This window comes from Triplophysa dalaica, chromosome 1 (assembly GCF_015846415.1).
Source record: "Triplophysa dalaica isolate WHDGS20190420 chromosome 1, ASM1584641v1, whole genome shotgun sequence".
NCBI classification, from domain to species: Eukaryota; Metazoa; Chordata; class Actinopteri; order Cypriniformes; family Nemacheilidae; genus Triplophysa; species Triplophysa dalaica.
In genome coordinates, this window is record NC_079542.1 from 3,568,715 (window position 1) to 3,593,512 (window position 24,798).

Here is a 24,798-nt window from a genome sequence, read left to right on the forward strand (position 1 = left end):
TTAAGGGCTTTTTGTTTTTGAGTGTGGATTTTGCCTCTGTGTGTGTTTGTATATATATATTTATGTGTTTGTGAAGAGGATGTTTTAAAAATGGGTCAACGCTTTCACTGAGCTTACGGTGTCTAATCCAAAGTCCCGTTCTAGCACGCAGCTTGTCCGTCTTTCCCACTCATCAGTAAGCTGCAGCAGTCTACACCTTTGTCAAATAGCTTTCTTTAGTTTAGGAACACACTCCCTGTGTCGTACCTAGCAAACTGCCAGTGTACCGTTATCCATTTCAATCAAATTTACAATAACTAAATTTCGTATAGATATTTAACAGCAGTTATGCTACTTTTTTAGCCCCCCGAACCCTGGTCATTTCTCCCTAACGGTCTCGTCCCCTTAGACCCCTCTAGCTCGGAGATCTGATGTTTACCTCTGAAATCAGACCATATCTGCTTACCGTCAGTGGAAACCAAGGAGACTGATCACAAAGCTCATTATGCGGGCAGTGCTGTGTGTGTTTTTTGTCCCCTCCACTCCTCCTCATGTGATGCCAGTCACATGGTTTCCAGGCACCCAGAAGAGTAAATCAGAATCACATCTTATTTTTAACCGCTCTAAATCCAACCGCTGCGCTGATGGTTAGCAGAGGCGCTCGCGAGAGCCAGCTCTTCCTCCATTTCTCCTTGAAAGCCTGTGCACCACCTACCACAGATCTGATGATATTTGCAGCATTATCTGCCGGCTGCGAAAAGGGGCGGCGTTTGGCATGGCTGCAGATGAAAGGAGCCCCTCTGCCATGCCTCAGCTCATTACAAGCGTGTTTTTCTGTGCCTCTGCTTTTTCCAGGATAGCTTCGTCCCAGAGCGGGATTAGTCTGCAGCTCTCCAATGGGGGAGAAGCTGCCTTGCCAGTCAAATTACATAACTCTCATAGCCAGGCTTGAGACAACTATAGAGGCTTTGTTTCCAACTCTCTCCCCCCTTTTTCCCCTCCTGGCGGCCCAAATGGTAATCTGCCACTGAAAGACTCTGTGTGCTCCGAACAGGCCCGGTTCTGTGGTGAGCGAGCAGAAATCTTGCATCATTACCTTACACAATGGCATCTCGCTCGTATCGTGAGCGTAGAGATGAGGGGCGACCGGAGATCTGTTACTTCCTGTGATAGACAATTTGGGATTGATAGGGTCATTCTTTTAAATTACGTTCAACAAGCAGTCCAAGTTGATGGGGCTTGTTCTGTGTTTTTAGCATTTTCCCGGCCATTTCAGGCTTGGGCTCAGCCATTCTAATTGTAATGTGAGATGACGCTGAGCAGAAAGCAGACGTTTTGTTGCTTAAGTGCAGTGTTGGGAGGACTTGAAACAGATGTGATGCTTTTTCGACGAATTCAGAGTCATTGGAGTTCACATTCTTCTGTGGACTAGAAGTTTGCTAGTGATGGGAACAAGATACTTGGAGGATGTCGTTTTATGTAAAAATGGAATATTAATGTGGTGTACAATTGCATTTTCACCACCCATTTGTAGGGCACTGGTTGCTTTTGCATGCTCGCCAGTTTCTGCATTTCAAACATATCTTTTAAGTAACAAATTTTATTTTTAAAACGCATTACCTCTGTTAAATATGCCGGCATTCATGGATGAGTCATCACTCAGTAGCAGTGTATGATTTAGGCAAAAATAGCATACTTTTTTCAACACTGTTATTTGGGAGAGAAAGAGAATATTGCATGATGTCAAGACACCATTCATTGCTGTAGATGCCCATTTGGTTCAGCAATACCACTCATTTAACTTTCTTCCCTTTTAACCTCACCCCTATAATATATTTTGTGTTTAGACCTGACACACTGTAAAGCACCGGTTCAGAGGAAGCTCTAGAAATCTGTTGCAGGCGGGGCCTCCTTCCTCTAGTTTGCACGTAGCACTTCTGAGCGAAGAAGGGCACCTCTAAAACATCATTGCCACATTACTTTTCTTCTTTTTGACACAGGAACGTACGCGTCTGTTTAGTATTCGAAGAGATATTCTGCTCCCGTCCAGAGAGATGTGCTGCCAAGACTGTAGTGCTTGTGTCATGCACTGTTGGAAAACCAGTGTTTCTCACATGAGGAGAAATAACAAACTATGTTAGGGAGGTTAGTGGGAGAAAAGTGTCTGGGTGCTGTGTTAGGACAGTGAAGGGTGTGATTCGGTATGCCAAAAAAGTTGCTCAGCCTGTGTTTTCAGCCGCAAACTAAATATAGAATGCACGGTGCAGAACTTGTCAGCCTCGAAGAACTTGAAGCCTCCAGCCTCTTGATGTCCTTTCATGTTAACTGCTGGTTAACGCTCCGTTTGGTTTGTTCACTGACTTACTGCAGCTGTGCCTTGTTTTTCTTTTGCTTTGTAGGGCTGGCCTGTGAAAGTGACTTTTGGGTGATTTCCCACAGGTTGAGCTGAGCTGTCGTAAGCCTCGTCCTTCAGTCGTGATTGTGCTCTATGGTGTTACATGGTATCAAATAAATGCTAAGGCCACTTAACTGACAACAGGCCCAGTGAACTATTAAACCCTACGGAACAAATTAGAGTTTCATGTACTAATCTTGAGTCAAAAAGCCTTCCCACAGTGCCTCAGGGCAGTCATGGTTTTAACATGCTGGTTCAGCTGTATGGGCTTCGGCACGGCGAATAAAGAACGCAGAGTGTCGCAGAGATGTTGCATTGTTTTCCATAGACGCCCTTTCAACTCAATCTGCGAGCGGTAATTGGATTCTTTGTAAATGTAATGTGTTTTATCTTTACTGTGACAGTACAATGAAGGAAGTCCCTTTCCTTTGGCTGATATAGGAAGTGTATGAAATGTCAACTGCTGGGGCTGCACAATGCTGACCGTAGAGCAGCAGCTTCAGGGCCGCATGCTTGTCGCCTTCACACAGAGTAGATAAATGAACCGTTCCCTTCCACCATTTGTCATAGCAGCTGAGCTCATGTGTGCTCTAAACAATGTTATTAAAGTTCCCTGTGTCTGAAATGTCACTATATTGTGGATTAAGGTTGTCTTGAAATGCGACGCTGGTAGATGGGGCACAAAGATGTCGTGTTTGGCAGTGGCACCGTTTCTGTGAAGCAAATGAATTTAAAGGCACCTTTTAGAGATGTTTTTAAAAAACGGAGGAATGAAGCATGTGCTGAGCATAAATCTGAGCTTGCGTGTATGCAGCTGCCTAACCTCCCCCTTCCTCTCCTGCTCTCTCTGCCCCCTCCTTTTCATTCCTCAGTGACGTTTTGGTTTTCCCCTCGGCTCTTTCCCTCTCTACACCCCCTGCCTCTCTCACTGGCTGAATCATGATGACTGCGCCGCGTTAATGTTGCTGACATTATAGAACCCTTCACGATCTCGGGCTGCGTTCACACAGTCAGTGTTTGGAATCGACAGCCATGTTTGTGCTTGCTAGGTTGATTGCTGAGCTGTCGTAATAAAGTCTTTATAAGGAAGTAAAACTTTCAAATTATTAGCGACTAATCTTACGCAAAAACTTTTTGTTTACATAATTTGTGGACCGTGTATTTATTATGTATATATGAATACACACACGCATGTATAATTGAAAGAAACACTATATATTTATATAGCCTATTAATTATTTATATACATTATATATTAAAACATTTGTATGCTTGTAATATTTCCTAAACATGTACATGTGAGCGTATTTATACAATTATACAGCGTATGTGTACATGTAAACAAACACTTTTATTTTCCATACGATTAGTCGTGAATAATCATTTGACATATATATTTTCTCTCCTTTTTGGCCTTTCGTCCACACTGAGATGCTAGTTTTGTCAACAAAAACGTACTCGAAAGTGGATCAATTTGAAAATGCCGTTTTCGAGTTGTAGTTTGGATGAGGAAAACGGAGGGGTTTAAAAACTATGATGGGTTTTTCGTTATGTAACACAGTTGTTTCGGCTGCTCTCCTGTTTGCTAGCATTAATATCAGTTCATGCATACTTTAGATTGCGTTTCAGGAGAGGGAATATTTAATTACTCGCAGTTATTCTTTGGCAGCGGAACGTGAGTTAAGTTTCGCTTTTGCAGCTTTTAAGTATCGTGTTACCTGCAAAAACATCTCCAAGTTACCTCATTGTCCGTCTACTCAAAAAAACATTGTCAGGACATACTATGGTAGAACGTAAATAAACGCTTGACAGAAGTAACACATAGTTACATGGATGTAAGCGTTTTCAGACGTTTCAGTGTGGATGGGTAGCGTTTGGTAAACGCTTAAAAACACTAGTGTGGACGAGGAGCATTTTAAAAACGAAATCTTAGTTTTCAAATGAAAACGGACTAGTGTAGATGGAGTATAAGTGTTTCTGTTCTTGGGGTAATGTGATTTTTGGTGTATGCTGATTTTGGGGCATCTTTGGTAACTCCCTGCTGCTTTCAATTTATTAGACATGTCTGTGTTTGTTTTATTATGGCTGTTTTTTAAATGGTTTAGGTCTGTCTTACCATGCATTATATGTTTTAGAGATGACTTGAGAATGTTAGAATTGATCATTTTGCTCTCAGAAATGCTCTGGAAACTCTTTTATAACCAAACTCTCAAATAGTTGTTTCTTACGTTGTTGTGTGACCGTAGCCGTAGAGACCAGGCCCTTTAAAGTATGACCTTCATCCGAAGCAAGAAGGCAGAGTTACAAAATCTTCCCAACTTTAAGCCTACTTGTAATATTTTATTTGAAAAAAAAGTTTAATTTCATGGCGGGGCAGTGACATCTTGCATCTTCTCTGAGAGCTGTAATTGCAAAGCACCTATTTTTGGGGGGGTGGCTGAGAAGAGGCAAACTTGTAATGAAGGCTGTAATTTCTGTGTTTCTCCTTACTTCAGACAGGCTTTGGTCTCCGGACCGTTTTTCCACTTATATGAAATCCTGTAAAAGGACAGAGAGCCGTGTTCAGCGGGCATGTAACATGAAAGCCCACCCCACTGGCAACCCGAACCCTTGGGTTGGGCCCACAGTCACTCCTGGCAGCACAGAGCACAGTGACCCTGCTATCAAGTGTCCCTCATCTGGTCACAAGCCACTCGGACTCCTGGGAAGGAGCGTCCTTGTTCACAGCCCCTCGGTGTGCATGCATTCCATTCTTTTCTCTCATTAGAGGCGTGACCTTTGCTTGCTGTGATAATTCAATGTGAAAACAAGAAACCGAGTGAGAGAAGAAGATTGTTACCTCAAGTGTCTCCTGTTGCCCAAATATTGTATGCATTTTTTTATAACTTTGTTGGTTAGTCAATGGTTGCTATCGCCACGTTATCTGCAGCAGTCAAAATAACTTTGATGCACACGCCCTGTTTACAAGCCCATTTTCTAGTTTATAGAAGATGTATTGTTCTGTTGGCGCACATTTTAAAGCCGCTCTTATCTCGGAGCATTCTTTAAGCAGGTGGGCATGTTTGCATGCGTGTGCTTAAAACCTCTTCCAAGTCTCTGAAAGAGCTGCGCTCGCTCATGTTTTGACTCTAGAGATGGTTCGAGCTCTTCCGGAACCAGGTGTTCCTGATATCACAGGGCTCAAAGTGACAGCAGCCATCTTTGTGTGTGTTTGTACCCCCTCCTGGCTCCCTGGCTTTGATTCCTGCCAGCTGGATGGACAAAACCAGTACGAAATGAGCCTGAACTTGTTAGCGTGGAGAGGAATTTATGTTTGAAATGGTAATTGTTGCATTTATTTGCCTTTTTGGCTCGGTTGTTCATCATCAGAAATTACAACAACACACTTTTTTCCCCAAAAGAATGCTGTTTTTCTCTGTAATACTGCCATTTCTTTTTAGATTGGTGGCATAACTGTAGCATTTTGTTAGTGTGTGTTTTGCTAGAGACATTCTGTTCTTGAAGAAAATGTGCATAGTTGAAGTATACTACAGCAAAAGTTAGGCTATTATGCCATACCAAACATTCACTGCTTGTGATAGGCTGTTTTGTAATAAACTCTGTTCCACTGTAGCCTGTTTATGGGGGCCATAGACATTCATCAATAAAGGGGCAGGGCTTTGTGGGTAATCAGCTGCTCAGAGATGGAAAGAGAAGTCACAATCCGACTTTGCGTCCATTCTCACTGTTGGAGTCGAGCAGGGGCCAGCAGCCAGCCTGCACAACAGACGAGGTGGCAGATGGGGCCTCCTTAGTCTTAACCCTTCCCACGCCTCGCATGCCCAATCTGTCCAGCCTAAGTCCACCATCTTACTCGACCTCCTCGCTTCCTTCTAGCCTCTTTGTGGCTGACGTAAGCTTGATATGGGTTCAGGCCTGCGTAAAACATATGTTGTCTCTTAAAGAGGAAGTCCAAAATGCTCCCCTCGTTTGCATGGTCCCTCCCTGATTGTCCCCCCTCATCCTATCCCAGGAAAGCTGGTCACTAGAGGTTTGTTTTGCTCTAGTTTTTGTGTGTGCAGACATGCCACACCCTGTTATATCGGTTGGCGGGCAGCCATCTCGGTCAGATGACCTACACTGGCAGAGACAACGGCTGAACATTGTTCACATGAAGAGGTTGGGCGGCGATATATGAAATTCCAGTTTATCTCACTTGTTTCCCATGCTTCTGTGTGTCAACTGCATTGTGATATCAATGGGACTGTTTGAAAGGTTTACTCATGACAAATAAACAATCGTTTGCTTGGTTGCTGTATAACCAGGATCCACCTTGACTTCCGGTCATTTCTAAGAGCGTGTTACAGATGGGTCCTGCTCTCCCATGGGGGTGGATAGAGAGATGCTCAGGGTAATTGATATGGGAAAGATTTATATCCTCAGCTTGTGCTGTGTGTCTTTGCTCTTTCAAACCGTCTTTTGTGACGGTATTTGTGTTTGAACTGGTTGGGCAGGTTAGAGCTCATTGTTCTCTCCTCTTGGTTTAGTCTATGCCTTTTACTTTCACCGATGCATCAGTTGAGCGTATATTTTTAGCTTATTATTGAGATTCCTTTTGTGTTGCTTAGAGGGAATACAGTTATACTAGTTTAACAAAGACAACAGCCATTGTGTTGTCGATTTATAAGGGCAATGCATGTGCTCATCCTTATTTGATGCAGACAATAAAGCATTTAGGCATAACAGGCTGTGCTTTATTACAAACATTATCACCACGAAAAGATTTTGTTTGTCACGACATGTAGTTGACCTTCTTCTGTGACTGTATTTTTAATATAGCACATCCCGAAGTGCCTAAATGCTTCTATAAAACGGTTCTTTCATAATAAACATTATTCAGAAAGGAGCTATTTTTTCTATTAGAAGATTTTTCTTGATTTGTTACCCTAACTAGTTGTAAGGTTATGTGTTGGTCTTTGTGGATGCTGTGCAATTTGCTAACATAGATTTTGTTGTGCATCGTATTTACAAGTGAGCCTTGAATAACATCAATTTTATTAGCTGTTATAATGTAATTCATGTCTTTAATATCCTAAATCTCAAATTTGACCCAACGGAAGTTCGGAAGATTAACAGTGGGAAGTCTTTTCAGAGGTGAGAAAGTGACAATAAAAGAAATAAAGTTTTGGCTCAATGCAGAGCAGTTTTGCCCTCGTCCTACGGGCCGCCCCTGTTCCCCGATCACATCTCTAAACGAGGAGAGCCTGGAAAAGAAGTAAATTAGATTGGTGTCATGAAGGAAAATGGTCTAGGTTCTTTTCAGCGTTTTCTTTTTGTGTTCTGCTGGCTGTGAAAGGGAGCTCTGTGTATTATAGGCCCAGCAGCCTGACCTTTGTCCTGAAAGGAGATCCAGGGGTTGACCAATGTCACGTCGCTCACCCCTCCGCCCCTCCTGCTCTGCTGGGAGCGCACAGGCAGTTCACTCCGTATCGCCATTGTGCTGCTCTAGTTGTAATTTCACTCTGGCAACCTTTCAGGACACAAGTGGCCTTTTCCCTGACCCCTAACAGGGTCCCCTGACTTCTCAATGACGGACAGAGGAGCTTTACACCCTTCATAAATCCTGCTTTATTGTTCCGTGGACAGAGGGCGAAACTGTCAACGGTCTATTCAGGTCCAGATGTGGGAGGAACGGCTGCTACCCGGCCTCAGATTACACCCGCCATGCCTGAATGAACAGTTGCAGCCAGAGCCCAAAATTAACACTAGCCAAGTGCCAAATGCTCCTTACAAAGTGGCAAGGTCACTGGTGACAGTTTTCTGAAGTTGCAACGTAATGCATGGTTGTCTAATGTCTTTATAAAACTTTTACCACAGGTGAAGATTTGCCAAAAGTTTTTTTCCTCTGAATTGTCGTAATTCAGCTACTATTGGCAAGACACTCCTGGCACGTGAACCGAAATATAACAAACCAAATCGAGATTTGTATTGCTGTATTTATCCTGACAAACTGTAGCGACAATAAAGTGAGTGTTCCAGCAGGGTCAGTGACTGGTAAAACTGGCTGGACAAGACTAAGATTGAAAGCTTTTTTGTGTGAGGTTTACTTGGCAGATTAAGTTGTCTTCCACCCTTCAGCAGAGTTTGCCAGACCCCTACAGTGTCAGACTTGGAAATGGTTTGCTACCCTTGTCATCAGCTCTTGTTTGACTTGGATTTAGTGCCGAGTGCACTTAGAAAATCCAACTAAATGAATTTGCCCGGGTACTGTTTATCTTAGAATATGATGTGCTTTAATGGATGCGTCCATAGGATTTAAGATATCATAAGAGATCTAATACCAATTAAACTTTATCTGTAAAGTTACTATGACATTAGAATAAAATATATACATTTTAAACAAGTTTCTTTGGAATAACTAACAGTTCAAACAGTATTGGATTATTACATAACACTAACTTCCTTCAGCTGGCTAATATATATTAACAAAGTCTTTTTCCCAAGTATTATTAAAGTGTAAGCAATGTAATTATAAATGCATCAGCGTTGACCTCAATATTCTTCCTCAGACTTGTGCAGTCGTGCTAGCTCGTCTGGATTCTCGGCGTCTCTTCACCTCAGATAGAGTGGGTGTGTGCCTTTCATCAACAGTAAACGCAAGTTCTTTCGGACAAAACATCATCATCAAATGTTGTTTGACACTAAGATAGTTGAGAAAAGAATTTCTGTGCCTCCTGAAATGGATCTTGAAATGGCAAAGTGTCTCGTGTTTCCGTTTTCCCTTCATCTTTCCAGATTAAAGGGATTTGTTGTTTCTGTCATTTCTCGTCGTTTCTCAGCGATCAGGGTTCGGAGAGCGACACATTCAGAGGCCCTGTATGAGTGAGTCACAGCGCTTATAGCCTGTTTCTGTACTGAAATGGCATGACGATCATTATATTTCCTTAAGCATATAAGAGAGGGAGGTAGGGAGTCTTGGCTTCCTTGGTATGTACATGTGCTTTAATCATTGCATCGCTTTATGGAGTTTTTATTTTAACTTTTTGTTCAAACACGTCTGTGAATGTCTACATTCGTGGTGGACTCAGTCGAAAAATGTTCACCCTGTTGTTGTGAACAGTATTTGGAAAAACGATTTGCTTTAAACCGTTTTCAAACGCTTTTTTTGAAGAAAATCTTGAGTGTTGTTTTACATGCCACTGTCACAGTGCTTTGCTAGACAGTTGGCTTTGTTGTTGCTAAGGTTTTCTGGGTCTTAACTAGTTGGTTGCTGACCTGAATAAAATGATCCCACCCCTCGAGCATGTTATGGTCTGGTCTTTAGAAATGGCTCAGGTCCCTCCATCAATGGGTTTGTGGGTTTGTCTATTTTATTTTCTAACACAACTTCTTTAAGCGGTTGACTAATTTCACGTTTCATTTTCTTCCACAGTTTGTTTAAACCTCTAATCCCAAATATGTGTGGTGGTAAAAAAACCTCCCAAAATGATTCTAACAGTTGGTGTGGTGTTATTGCATTTTTACCAGCACTCTGTGTGTCATAGACGATTTCTTGGTGCCGGAACCCTGACTCTGAACTCTTAAACTCTTGTGTTGGTTAGATATTGACGTTTGGGATACTCTGTCTGTCCTGCCCATGTGGCCGAAGTGACATAGCTGAACCATTCTCCAATACTATAGAGTATCCACTGATCAGCCCTAATGGTGTTTCTATCTGTCTGTATTTTACCGTCTCTCTCTCTCTGTCCCCAGGGTGGGTGCATTATCTCTTCTGACTGTAAGAACTCCATTATTTACTGAGCACTGAGCCCGTCCTAATATAATGTTCCATTAGATTGCATCAGCCTGATTTATTACTGGGTTTCCTCTCTTACCCCCACTCTCCCATTATTTTTCCTCTTTCTCAATTCTTTTCCTGTCTCACTTGGACCACTTTGAATACGGCTTTGAGCGGGATGTAGAAGCAGAAAGGGCTTTAATAAAGGCAGTCGAATGGAATAGCAAGCATGAGGTTAGAGCCCATGCGCTAAAGCCATGATTAATGTGACACTGCTGCCATGTCAGCATGTCCATGTACTCTCACCGCATGTGCCATGGAGATGAGGATAGGATCGTACCTGGCCGCAGCTGTTGATTCGCATAATACTGATGCATTCACTTTGTTTCTGAATTACCATAATTATGAGATGACAGTTTTCTCATTCTACTGTGGAAAAATGTGTACTGTGTTTAAATCTTGCGTGTGTCAGTGGAAAATCAATATAGATCTACGTGCATTATGTGATATTAAATAATAATCAAGTGAGAGTTTTATACGAGCAGAGATTTGTACATTTAACCGTATGTTTCACACAGAGATCTTGATTGATATTTCTTACTGACACACTAATGCAAAAGATAAAATTATTTGTTGCTGTGATCTATGAGGCTATGTGGATGACCGCAAAATATGCTGTCACTTTGTGAAGTAACATCTATATTCTCTTTCAAATAATATAATACCCAGTTATGCGATTTAACATTGCCAACAATAAGAGCAATTGGTCAAGTCAGAGTCATTCGTGTTAAACAATTTCCAACTATCCAATTTGTCCTTCATACATTTTAAAACTCGTAATCATGAACAATTCTGATATTATTTGAATTTGGCAGAAATCTTTCAAGCATTTCAACTGCTGGATGGCGAGAGCCTGACCGAGCCATCTGTTTTTACTTCAGTAGTATTAGCTGTATGCACCCTCTATGAACACGGGGCGTTGACGCACTTCCGCTGAGGTCATTTTTACCAAGCGATGACGATGCGTTTAGTGAAGTAAACGTTCAAATTTCAGTGAATCGATAGCACTACGACTGAGCATTGTTATGTGCCTTTGTGAACAAGAGTAATTGCAAATGTTTATTTAGCTTCTTTCATGTTGGTAGCTTGAAACGGATAGCCTGAAACGCTTCTCCTTTTTAGTTGTCGATGTATAACATAGTGTTTGGATCATTTGACTTTTCTCATTGACCATAGTCCTACGTGCATAATGAGGCCTAGTGAAAAACGCCATTGTTCCTTATGGAGGCTACGTGCACCGGATGTAACAGAGGTTTTAGCGGCTATATGTTCTTTTACCTTGAAGAATAATCACACTTTCTTTGCACTATATGTAAGGGATAATGTGCAGTCAACTGATTCATTGCAAAAGAAACCCTAATACGTATCACAGCAGAGGTTTCCATGTTTTAAATAATCACTAGCCTGTTTGGGACACAGTGTTAGACCTTCACCGTCTCAGAGTTAATCATAAATATCAATGCCATTAGGACTGTTAAATGAGTGTGTGCTGTGAAAGTGCTGAGAAGGCAAAGATGCGCTTCATACTGTAACATCTCTCCCTCCACGATTACTCCCTCTTTCACCCTCACCGTCTTCTCCATCCATTTTCTCTTATCCCTCATTGTATATTCTCCTTGTACCTCCTTCCCCGAAGCTGATGTTCGTCCCTCTCTCCATTCCCCTGTCATCCACTCACTTCTCTTATGACTATATCAGCTAAAGTGAAATGCCAGTCTAATCTGGTCGTCTATTCCTGTGCCAGCGCTGCCTGTGCTCTCAGAACCACACTGCTGATCAGGCTGAAAGGGCCTGTCGATTGAAAGACATGAGCTTGCATCATGAATATTTCCACTCCGTAGGGAATGCGTGCTGCATATTGAGAGAGCCGACCCGCACCGACAACCCGTCTCTTTTGCTGTCCTCTAAAACCACACCAGACCTCGGAACTCATCCATCCGATCATCTTCCATGAGCGTGTCATACGTGTTGGGTTTAAAATGCAGCCTGCTGTTCTAGTGGAGCCGCAAGGGGAATTGAGACACGAGGCTTGAATATTATGCAGGCTGGATATGATTTGAACGGGTAGAAGATCAATAATATCATTAGCATAAGAGGACACGATGAGAGAGAGAGTGTGGATGTATCATGTGGGGGAGAGTGTGGTAAGAGTATATAGAGTTAGGGGATCTTCTTGGAGATTTCAGTCCGATTTTGTAATCCAAGTCCACAGAATAGGATCGGTCCTATTGACACCACTCACATGCGGCATTAAGGTTTTAAAATAGGTTAAATACCTGTTTATTTCTTTTTTAGATCACCATTTTTTAGGCAGGTGATTCTCCAAAAAGTCTTTTTTTAAGAATGTTTTCTTAAAAACATTCATATCAACAAATTTCCCTTTTATTCGTTAAAAACAAGGTACGAAATCTTTAAGAACAATCATTTCAAAACTTTAACATTTATCGTAAAAGGCCTTACAATTTTCATTACTGTAACTATTTAAAACTGGCAATCCCACAGCTGTTTTAGAAAAGCAGAAGCTGTGATGCCTAAACAAGCTTTTATTAATCATACAAAATAAGAGATTAATGACATAATTAGACAAAATTATACATCAAACATTTTTTGAAATGGAGAAAACGACCTGTATTAGTTATGAACTTGAAAAAAGTCATTTACACAATGTGACGAGAATATTTTTTAATTAGATAAATGTGAAGTAATCTGTTAACCTGTTAGTCATTTAAAAAGGTTTGTGTGTGTGTGTATGTGTAAACAGTCACAGATATTCTCACCCTCCTTAACATGTTTCACTATTTCCATTTTTTTATACATAAACAGTGGAGTACATAAACATTATGTCAAAGATTATCTTCTAGTAGAACATTTGATGTTTTTTTTTGAATATTTTAAATTGTTTAAATGACAGCATATAAATTATCTTGGACAAATTGGGACACATTAAAGTAATGAGTGTTAAAAGTATTAAAAAAAGTATAAAAATACACAAATAATTCATTCCTATGTTAAATAGCGAACACAATTATGTTCATTATGGTATTTTTGGTGTTACTGGTGTATACTAGTTATAACCTAAATCTTTACTGCCATGATGTTTCAGTTGTTTTGTGAGAATGGCCCGTTTAATGTCGGTTTTGTAACCAACAAGAATTATATTTCATTTTTTGATATGATCATTATTTCTATGAAAGGATGCAATCGTAATGCAACAGTTATCTTTCACTCACGATTCCATCATCAAACAAGCTCCTCCTCTTAATGTTTTGTCGTATCTTAAAGGGCTCAGTTGTGAAACATGCCAATCTCATTTTCTAGCTTTGCATGGCCCCAGTTTTTGCCAGGTGCTGCTGTGTTTTCTTATGGTTTCTGTGTTAACCGAGACTTCCTCGGTGTGCGGATCTCAGCGGATGTTGGTATCCCATTAGATCTCTTTGTACAGTCAGTGACGGGCCTTGTGCTCTTAAGACAGAAAGGACGAGAACATGCACAATCCAGCCCAAACAATCAGATAGAATAATAGTCCTATATCACGGATAATGCTTTATCTATATTGTATATATTATAATATTACAAAATTAAAGCATAGCATATAGATATTTTGTTGTAATTTTCTGCTGTTTATCTAGCACAACAAGACTAATACGGTGTCCCAATGATGTGAGGCATGATGAAGTGGCCAGACATTAATCTTGTTTTTGTTCTAACCAGCCGTGACCATAAAACAACGTTTTGTCGGTTGCTAGGTTGTATTTGTTGCATTTCACTCTGGACAGGCCTACAATGCACAATTTTATTGGCTCAAATCTCCAAGTAGCTTTATTTTATTTTAGAATAGTGGTTTCAAAAAGGACAGAAACATTGCTGTGTGGGTGCTAATGTGATATTTGCAAGAGCTTTGCTTTTGGGTTGTTAACGTCCAACATACTCATAGAAGTATTTCTTTGATGTATGCCGCACATGTCTAAGGAGCGATTAGACAGAAGTCTTGCCTAATGTTGAACACCTGAAATTGTTCCTAGTAGCTGTTTTGAACATCGGAAGGGTTTTCACATCCTAATGCGACTGGCCTCTCGCAGTTGCCCTGACAACAGCCTGTTGGACTGCACGATTTGCATGGGGGGCAGAGAAGTATGCATCAGCACACTACGTGATGTGGAATGAGATGAGGACGATCTACTGTTCACCAGCCCCTGCTGGTACATGCACACACCTAATACACTGCACCTCTGTGCCTGCATGGAATTATAATGTGAATTGTACAAAACTTTATGATAACGTGAATTTTATAGACTCTGTACAATGAACAGAGTAAATTGGTAAAACACAGTGCGTGCTTACATTTTCCAGGTGCAGCAACATTGTCTGTTTGACAGTTTGGTATGTCTGCCCTTAAATGCTGGTGTGTTTTTGTTCAGGGTAGGTGAAGGTGGATGCATTTGGGTAGAAAGTGCATATTTTCACAGTGGTGAGCAGTGCATCAAGGGTTGGAGTGAACTGTGTTTCACATGGCCGTGCGGTATCGTGCTGCGGTCAGCGGGAAAGAGAAGGACAGGTCTGTCTGCTCCAGATTAGATTTCCACCTTCACAGACACATCCAGTCGAGTTTTGCCAGTGCTGTGACCTTTAGTGAGACCCTAGCTGCTCTCCTCCCTGTGTGCTTCTTTTTCAAAAGCAAAGGCATGACGGTTGAGGCTACGCCACGTCAGACTGCTTGACTAACAGTGCAGTTCTGTTCAGGTGGCTCAGTCCATCCAGAATCACCCAAAACCTTTATTTCAATATGCGTCAGTACAGGAGGTTTGCGGAATAATTTGCATCTGGTCAGGAAATAATAGTTCTGCAGTTAACCTGTGAATGGTCTTTATGTACCCAAAAATTGCACCTCTGTTCATGCCACAGACAATGTTTCTTTACACGGCAACCAGTTCACCCTCCCATAACATTTTCCCCTGGCAGAGCTTTTGGACTTTCCTTCAACGACTGCTAAGTATATGCCCGCCACTTTTGGCCGGCACGCTCTCCCTTGTGCCCTCTGCTAGGACACATCTCAAAGCTCCAGGTGAGACAAGGGGTTTTGCTCAAAGCTTCTTTCTGTAACAACACGATTTAGGTGTAGAGAAGGGTTAAGAAATGGCAGCTAAAAGCTAGTCTGGGCACAGCTGCTGAGTGTGGCACTCTTGGCCACGGCCGTCTTTTGCGCCGCCTCCGCACCAACATGCTCCGTCCTCGGCAGTAAGGTGATGCGAATAATTTGTTGTACAGCCAGGATGCTATTCTGTGCCAGGAGGAATTCAAATGCCAGCCACAGGCTTTACTCTTCTGCTCTCTTTGTGATGCTTTGCTCCACCCCTTGGTAGGCAGGCGATGTGTTGCAGCGCAGAGCAGTCACCCGTGCTAGCCTGCATTCATGCGACCAGGCAAAGTGAAAATATTGCGTGAGAGATCTCAGGACGGAGGGTGGGAGCTTAAGAGAGGCCAGCCAGCGTGGAGGTCGTCTTTATTAATGGTACCATAGCTCATGCCATCTAAATTACCTTCTTTTTATCTTTTTCCTTTCTTTACAATCACAGGGTCCTTTTATTTTCTTATCCGAGGAAGGGATGAGCTATCAGAGCGAATGAGAATATAAGGTGGGGTGGAGGGAACCAGGCCTAGTCGTATGCGGCTCAACGTGGGGGTTGGAAGCTAAATATAGAGCAGCTTTGGAGGAGTGATGTCATGTTCTGGCAGTGAGCTGGAGAACTGCTAAATTCTCTTGGATGAAGTTCGGAGCATGCAGGCACAAAAGATGGCAAAAACACAAACGTTAAAAGGTGTCTAGTCAGTCTAAATCAATGCAAGTGCTCTCAACTTCAGTCTTGAGGATTTTAGACCATTCTGGAATATTTTATGATGACTTATGGATGTGAAAGCTAGTCGTATGTGCTAATTGTTTTTGGATATCTGAGACTTAGTCATCCATATTAAATGCTGAACATGGATTGTTTGTTTATCACCTTTTCTGGCTTTAACCGTCACAAGATAGCAGCCTGCTTGCCTGTTGGGACAAGCTGAGAATCTAGGTGTGTTTGGGTAGCGTTGCTTTGTGTCTTATAGTGCTGTACACTGTAACGTCAGATATTCTGCATGTATTTAAAGGGTAGTCTTATTATATGTTCAGGGTGGTGTGTGAGGTCTAAATAGAGCTGGCAGAGATGTTGTTTACTCCAGACTGATGCAATAACACACCCCATGGCTTCCTCAAGGTCGAGGACGGGAGCACACAGGTGCTGTAATCGGGGGCCGGGTCTAAAGCTACGCTCGCACCTCCAAATGCTTTAGGTCACACTGTCCTTACGCCTCTTGACTGGACTGATAACTTGACGTGCACGTCAAAAGCAACGTCTGCCATTCACAAGTATCCCCAGTCCTGCGTGTTAGCTTCTTTAACATTGTGGTATGTTGCTAAATCTGTGACCAGTTAGTGCTCTTAAATCACAGTCATGCTTGTACGTGCAAAGGTCAAACATTACTGGTGTTGGTGCGTCTCTTGCAAAGCGACACGATTTGGATTTCAAGGGCGACGAAGTTAATGGCAATAGCGGAGAAGTAACAAACGTTATCTTGAGATAACAACATTACATTTATGTCAAGACTGTTCTCATTCTCTTGATGTATGGAAAGGCGAAGCTCTCAGTGTTGGTTTGCTTGGAGCGATGATCTCACCATGTTTTCGTTCGCTTGCTCGTGTGTCACTGTGCACATACAGTGCCCTGGCCCCAGTGCAGCAGGAAGCAGCAGGCAGGCGACGAGTTGGTGGGCGGGCGGTTGCAGGTGTTGGGCAATGCTGAAGGGAGTGGAGCCGAGAGCAAAGGACGGGGAGTGTCACAGACATGGAGAGCAGCTGTTGGCGGAGCAGGTGTGAGGTCTGTCCTGCCCTCTCTGGTTCAGCTTTCAAGCAACGCTCGCTAGAAATACTTTACCCTGCTACACTACCACCTCTTACTTTAAAAACAAATACAGTCCATTTTGTGAGGGTTCTTTGTTTTGTATTTAGAGTTCCTGGAGAGATATTTGAGAAAAGCAAGGCTGGGAGTTCTTGTTGAGCTCTTGACAGTCCATTTTTTTGCCTCGAGCGCTTACGTTGACACCCTACTCCTCAACCACAAGCTTATTTAAAGCTTTGGCAAGTGTTTGGCACCAAGCAACGTTCTGTTCTTACTGTTTGTTTGTGTGTGCGTGTGAGAGGGCAAGTGTTTTGTTGATGGAAATAGAGTGAGAGGGAGAATTTGGAGAAGTGCTAACTAGGAAATGTTTGGCTTTTGAGTAAGGCTTGACGATGCAATAAATGCCAGCCGGCATCTGCCTTTGCAGATTAAATATCTGTGACATGGTTAAAAACAAAGCTATCCAGTGTTTTTTCGAAAGGCCCTGTTGTGCGTGAGAGTCCTGGTTGTGAGGTTGTGTTGCTTTACGAGGTGTGATGTTGTGTTGCTTTACGAGGTGTGATTTAGAGAGATGCCCAGGAACACATTGCCCCTCATTTCCTCTTATTCCTCTGATTTCACAACTATGTCTCTTCTTCCCGGTCTTCAATGTTCTCGCTTCATGTCCAAAATTGCTCCCATCACTGACTTTGATGTTATTACACCTCTGATGGCAGCCAGTAGAAATAGTGCTCTTGGTCTTATAATCAGTCTAATCGCTTTATTTTCCCCAGAAATCATGGTTGACGCTAATGCTCAAAACAGTAGAATGCTGTTTAAATAAAGCGTTTTGATATTACGGTCTGTTAGCAGGATGTTGCTTTCTTAGAAACATTCCCATTATCCGAATGTTTTGGACCAGAGTCGAGTCTCCATGGAGATTGACGTCATTCCTCACAAGCTAATTGTCCTCTGCCCTTCCTCTACCTCAGGAAGTAGATGCCTGCTCCCATTTTAAACCTATGTTCTACCTTGATCCCTTATTGGATTAAATGGCAAATATCACTAGCGATAGTGTAGGAGTACGTCTAAAAAGATCGAGCGAGTTTCCTGAAATGAACCTGTCCGCTGTTGAGCTGTTTGTGTAAATTAGTGATCCAGACAGCATCAGATATGTCGCCGGTCTCTTGCACGTTCTCCTGCTGTGTGGCGTGGAGTAGGTTGCCTAGCAACATGCCTGAATGTCCCCAGGTTTAAAGATCTTCAGATGGTCTCTGAAAAGAAGCAAGTATGAGAGCGAGGGTGCAGTGTGGTGGTGCTTCGTAGACGTGCGCATTATCTGTGTTAGTGTCATTTTTCCGGTAGTAATATTATCTGACTTAACTAGTATAAATAAATATAATATGAGACATGGGATTAGCACTATCTATGTAGAAATGCAGTTGCCTAGCTGTTTATACTAAAATATTTCCCCGTATATTTCACCGTTTTAGTAACGTACAACACCGAAAACGATTTGGCAACCAGAATTCGAGTATCACATAAAGCCGTGTATTAGTTATGTAAAAATCCTGGTCATGCCTGTAAAATAATGTCTGCATCAGAGAATATTTAATGCTTTTGGACTTTGTAATATCAGCCTGATTCGTTTTCTCTGTCATATTTCGCATTATGACTAGATTCTCGGTAAAAGGTCACATCATTTAAATCCAACGAGCGCAGGCAAGAAAAAGAGAGAGAGGCCACTCCCCAGAACTGGATCTTTCTGATGAGGCTTGTCTGGATTCGGCCACAGAGGTAGAAGAAACCGGGCCGGCCATGGAGACCAAACAAGAGCGAGTGAAAGACCGGGCTAAAAGAGAGAGAAAGAAGCGGTGGCCGCGATGACGATAGCAGGAATGAAAAGCCTTTGTGTGCTTTATAACAGCTCTGGCTCTCGGCCAAGGACTTGGGTAGTGTGGGATTAGCCTGAACAATCAAGACTGCAGGATCAAAACAAGGAGGCAGGAATGACGAGGTCACTGAGCTACCATCTGCGCTGCCTGCCGCAGTGAGGGGGAGGGGAGATGGCAGCCCGACGGGGCGGGGGGTAGGGGGAGAGAGAGAGAGAACGAGAGAGAGAGAGAGAGAGCGCGCAGTGACTCTGCTGATCACACTCTGTAAATACTCTGAAGTCCAAACTGCAGCTTTTTCTGTGTATGCGTCCTGAATGACATGCATTTCTGGACTATTTATTTCATCTGGCAGCCTTGCAATGACTTTCATCCAGAGTTGATGGACACAACACTAATACACAACTTGGAACGAGTGGTGTTGCAATAAATGCTGTGCAATAACGTTGCAATAAATGAAAAAAGAAAAAAAATCTTTAATGCATGGCTAGCCGTGGATTATCCCGTTTATACCATGGTCACTTGCCAGGTTAAAGCTGTTATTGATGTTTACATTACAATTTTTGATTTAAAAATACTTTTTCGTCACTTTTTCGTTGCTCTGCGCTGTCCGTTTTTTCAGACGGACTGTATTAAATGGTTTCCAGCCAATCAGAATCGAGTATTCAAACAGACTTGTATAATTGAACTGTAAATGCAACATTCTGCATGTCGGCTTGTTTCATCATCTGTTTTTCAGTCCATCTTTGTCTATCCGAAATACTGTAAATGAGTTATTTAGTCACACTGAAGCCAAATGTTTGGAATTACTTGAAATGTTTCAAATTGTTTCTGCTAATTTCATTTTTGAGAAAATGTACAGATTCAACGTAAAGTCCCCACAAACACGCACACGGCTTTATGCTTGTTAATCTACGTAGCAGTGCCATCGTCTTTTGTGCTTTTTAATCGCATAACTGAAAAGCTCATAGAAACGAGTGGCCTTCAGTGCTGCCGTGCTTGATTTCTTTCTTGTTTGTAAGGAGTTAAAAGCTCTTCTTAAATGAATTTCCTGTCATCTGTTTCTTCTCTCTACAGAAATGAGCCCGGCCGTTTTGTTTGCCTCTACACAATTGACCATGTTTTGTAACGTCTTTGAAACAGCCAGAACATTCCCGAGACTTGATGTGTTGAGCTAGTCTATGAATTCTCTCGAACAAGCCCAGGTCGAGCGCTGCGAGCGGAGGAATAACAAGTTGGAGATGCATGTTTGTGTCCGTGAAGTGCGATTACTTCAGGATGTGAAATCATGCCCTTGCATGTAGATAAATATTACCCGCTGCAGACGGGCCTTTTCATCTTTGCCACTGCCATGTGGGCTTTTATATATCTGCAGTGCGGTGCCGTATTGTGTTTTGGGGGATTGTTTCACCTCTGTTTATTGACAGCACACCTGCATCTTTATGAAGCAGAAGTCTTTGTACCTCTTTGGCTTGCTTTGTTTCATTAGCAGAGTATGTTTTGGCAGAGAGATTCAAAGGTCTCCACGCTGTTTACAATGTTTTTGAAGGTAACGCACTGTCATCTTGGGTTTAGTTGTGCTTGTCTTTTGCTCATTTGGAATTGAACAACGTGAACAAACTATGCCAGTCATTAATCACGCCTCAAATGATGCGGCTTGTTCAAGAAGCGTAGGCTGCTGCTTTTACTTTTCTGATCAGATTAACTCTTTTCACTTGATAAAACGAGAAACGGAGGCTTATTCAGGGATCATAACGTAAAGCGACTTGGTGGTGAGCCAGTAAACATCCACACTGCCCACCTAGCATCGCTACAATGCACACCATTCTCAGATTCCTCTCAATTGTTTTTGTCTGCTCTTAAACAGTTTACTGTAAAAAACAGGTTAGGTATTAAGCAGATTTTGTTTCCATAAGGGCCTGATGATATTTTTTAAGACTATTTGATCCCCAGTCTTGATTAAATATGCATCCCTGTGGATGAGCGAGTGGAGTAGAGACGGGATCTTGCCGGGTGATGTAATGTGTAATGCAATACGCTTTGCTTTATATGGATGTTCTATGCATTAGTGCTCCATAGTTCGGCTGGCTGTATTTGTCATCAATAATGCATCGTGTCTCTGTGGAGGCTGCATCATACACGCACGAGTACCGTTCTGTCTGTCCTGTCACCATGGCCGGCTGCAGCAATCATCTTCCCTATATATTGAATTTCATATCCAGGCCGGCCCATCGCTCGCGCTGGAATCCGAGCCGATACAAATCGTGTTGAATGGAGTGCCGTCTGGAAGGTTGAATGAGGACTCAGGCGGACACATAGTAAGAGCTCCTTATGAAGTGGGGGGAGCGCTGATTGAGCGTAATGAGTCTCGTCGAGTCCCTCCAGGCAGCGGTTCGTAGACAGAGACGAAGTAGATGGCCTGCTCTGGTTTGCTGTTGTTTGCTTTAAAAGTCTGATTGAAAACAGACGTCCTCAGACTGCCGCCTGCATTGCCGTAACACTACTAACCCATGAGCTTTAGAGAGCACCGGCCTGAATTGCCCTCAACTTGGCTGCTGATGCTGTCTGATAAGGATGATGATGTGTGGGATGTGGATTGATGTCGAATTTGACTTTTGGCCGTTCCACACTAGCTCTTATCCAAAACCTAGCGATACACCTATACCTAGACAACATTGTAAGCATGTTTCCAATGAGAATTTTGTTTCTGAAGGTTACGTGAATATGAATTATCCTGTGAATTAGCCATGTGACCCCCCCTTTGCATCTTTAGTTACCGCAAGTACAAGTATATTTTTTGCCACGTTTTACATAGACTGTTAGGGCTGTGCGATATTATTGAGGAAAAATGCGATATGCAATAGCATGCTAAATAATGCGTTATTCGAAATGCGAAAAATCAATTTAAATTGTATTAAATGTTAAAAAATTATATAACCAACATATGTTTCACGTTATTTCAGGAAAAAAAAAGCATAACTACAACTGAAAGATTGCTGAAGAATACTGCCATATCTTTGAGGTGCTTCTTCGTTTTGGCACTAAATCGTCAGCAGCAACTGCGGATGTCTCGGGATGGCTCATCTTTGCTCGCTATGAAAGCTTTGCGATGCGGGTTGTTGATTGATTTGTGTCAGAGTACATGCACACTGACTGGCATTCGCATGCACGTTTACCCCACCCTACAACCCCTTGCCAGATAAATACTACTATCCCCTTCGCCCTTAAACTTTGACCAAACTTTCCGAAGAATTAAATATAGCTTATTTTTATTGCAAACAATTGCGAGATGCATATTGCGGTATGCATATTTACCCCATATTTGGATATATTTCACAGACCTATAGACTGTCTATTTAGGACTTTTGTAGTGTTTTCGTTGGTTGCATTTACATGGCGTTCCCTCCCGTAGTTCAATTGTGCTAGTTACACATAGTCATGGGTTTGATTCTCAAGCACTATACATAAACATAATGTACACCTTGCTTTCACTGTATATATCTTGGATAAAATTCTCTCACAAGTGCATAAAGATGTTTATATATATATATCTCTTTCAAATGCAAACGATGAATATTTAACAAATAATCAATGAGGCAGAGAAAAGGGTTTGTATGGAGAGCAGAACAGCCCTCTGAAATGAATCTCAACAGAATAACAGCTAATGTGAAAAGATCTAATCAGTCTGGTGTGCAGCACACCTGAGGCCGGGCAGGCTGTGAGGAGGTTTGTCTGGGGTCGACCCATTGACGCTGCGCTGCGGTGACTTGTTTCTCAAGCTGGGTTTGTTTAGTGCTCACCTCTTGGCTGATCAATTCACTGCTTTTCGTTTCTTCTGATTTTTCCAGAGAAAGCTTAAACAATTAAGAACGCCACTGGGGCAGAGCTCGCTCCGCTTTTGCTTTTTCAAAGCACTTTTTGTCTCGCTTGGACGTTTTGTACTGCGTAATTGGAGAATTTTGGGCTAAGGTGGCAGTAAGTCTCCACGCCATTGGCTTCATGTTTGTACACGGGCATATTTAATGATGTAAATAACTTTTGCTTGCCTAAAGTTTAATTGCTACCCGAAATGGCATTTGTTGTTTAAGCTCCGGTCTCATATGTAGTATGTAAAAACAGCTTGATTGTATTGGATAGGAAAAAGGGTGGGGTGATTAGGAAACCAGATCTGGGCTCCTGCTTCAAAGAGAGCACTGAAGACCTCTGCAGAGTCTATTGATTAAAGATGGAAAGTAGTTGCCCTCTCGGCGCGCAAGAAGCTCTTCAGTAAAGCCAGCTTTGAAAAAGGTGCAAAAATGTATTTGAAACCAAGCTAGCATCATGCTAATGAATCCATTGGTTCGGTTTAGTGACATACTAGCGTAGAGTGCATTATATGCAGCTTACTGGTACTAACTAATATTTATATTGAGTATTTGAAATGGTAGTATACTGTTTGGCTAGATCATGTAGACCTTTTATTATTAATCATAGTTCGACAGCTACCCGAACTGCAGAAGAAGACCATAATACACGTAGTTCTAGGAAATGCCCAAGGACGTGTTTTTATCACTGTTCCTCAAGCCTCCTCAGGTATTTTCTTGATAATAAAGTATATTTATAAGGATCATGTTTGACGGCTGTTGCTTTTTTAAATGCATGTTATAAGCGACTCAAACTCGCTCTGCTTTTAGATCGAGCAGCATTTCCTACTGATGCAAGAGGAAATAGTAGGTCAAGTCAAGCGCGTTGCATTGTGGGATACAGTACTACATTTATTGTGTTCTCATTCTGTTGCTGTATATTTTTATATAGCAGTTTATCTGAGCTTTCTGTGCTTGCAGAAAATCTGTATTCTTTGCGTACTGTTCTTTTTCTGTTCCTGCCTCACTGCATACTGCAGAAATAGTGAGCGTAGCGTGCCGTGATGCACATACCCACTGGCTTCTTGCTGCTGTGTCCTCACTGTTTTTGCATTTGTTGTTTAGATACCAATGGTTTGGGCTTTTACAGGGAGTTCTTTGATGTGCCGGAATAGTGATGGGAAAGAGATGAGAGAGCAGTATTCAGACAACAGATAATAAGTCTCTGATTAGTTGATTTTTTTGTTTCTCAAGGAAGTGAGAGAGGTACCCTGTCATTATAAAACACTCTGTAATGGCGGCCTCCGCAAACGTTGCCCATGTTTTCTAGCCCTTTTTCTTCTCGCTTGTGTTTCTTCTTGCTCACAAAGGTGCAGATTCTGGCTTGGTAAATAATTAAATATGCAGAAGCTTCAGCCTCTCTTCCATACGCTGCCTATGTAGGTCAGCATGACTCATTTTTTTACGCTTCACATGCCCACGGATTTCTGCACTCAGCGGCTTCTCAATTTTAACAGGGGGTTGAGGCACAAGCGGGACTGAGAGCACGCTTGCATGATGGCACATTGCACTGTGCTCCAAAAAGATATTTTGGTAGTTTATATATTGCCATGTTTTATATGGTAGTGCTCCTAAAGTCGACATAAAATAAAAAAACTCTATGTAGCACAAATTACTTGTTGTTTTTGAAGAAATAGGATGTTATTTTAAACTATTTATCAGCAATAATTAAAAAAAAAACATCTTTTTATTTTATATGCAGAAATGTAAATATCATCCAAAAAGGAAAGTTGTTTTATGGCCTGTCCTCTCTATACCTTTCGGTCAAAACCAAACCTTTTCCTCATAGTCTTGAGTAGTTTAACCTTAGTCGTTCTTCCAGTGCCCATCCTCAGTTTTCTGATGAGTCCAGTTGGTGTAGCGGATATTGGTTTTGCCTCTTTATCAGTCAGTAAGCAATTTCGTC

The 24,798-nt window shown here is 42.0% G+C and overlaps 1 protein-coding gene across 1 annotated transcript in view; it reads left to right on the forward strand.

The window, feature by feature from the left end:
• Positions 1-24,798, forward strand: part of ankrd11 (ankyrin repeat domain 11) — a 95,525-nt gene that overhangs the window by 31,910 nt on the left and 38,817 nt on the right. The gene's annotated exons all lie outside the window — the stretch shown is intronic.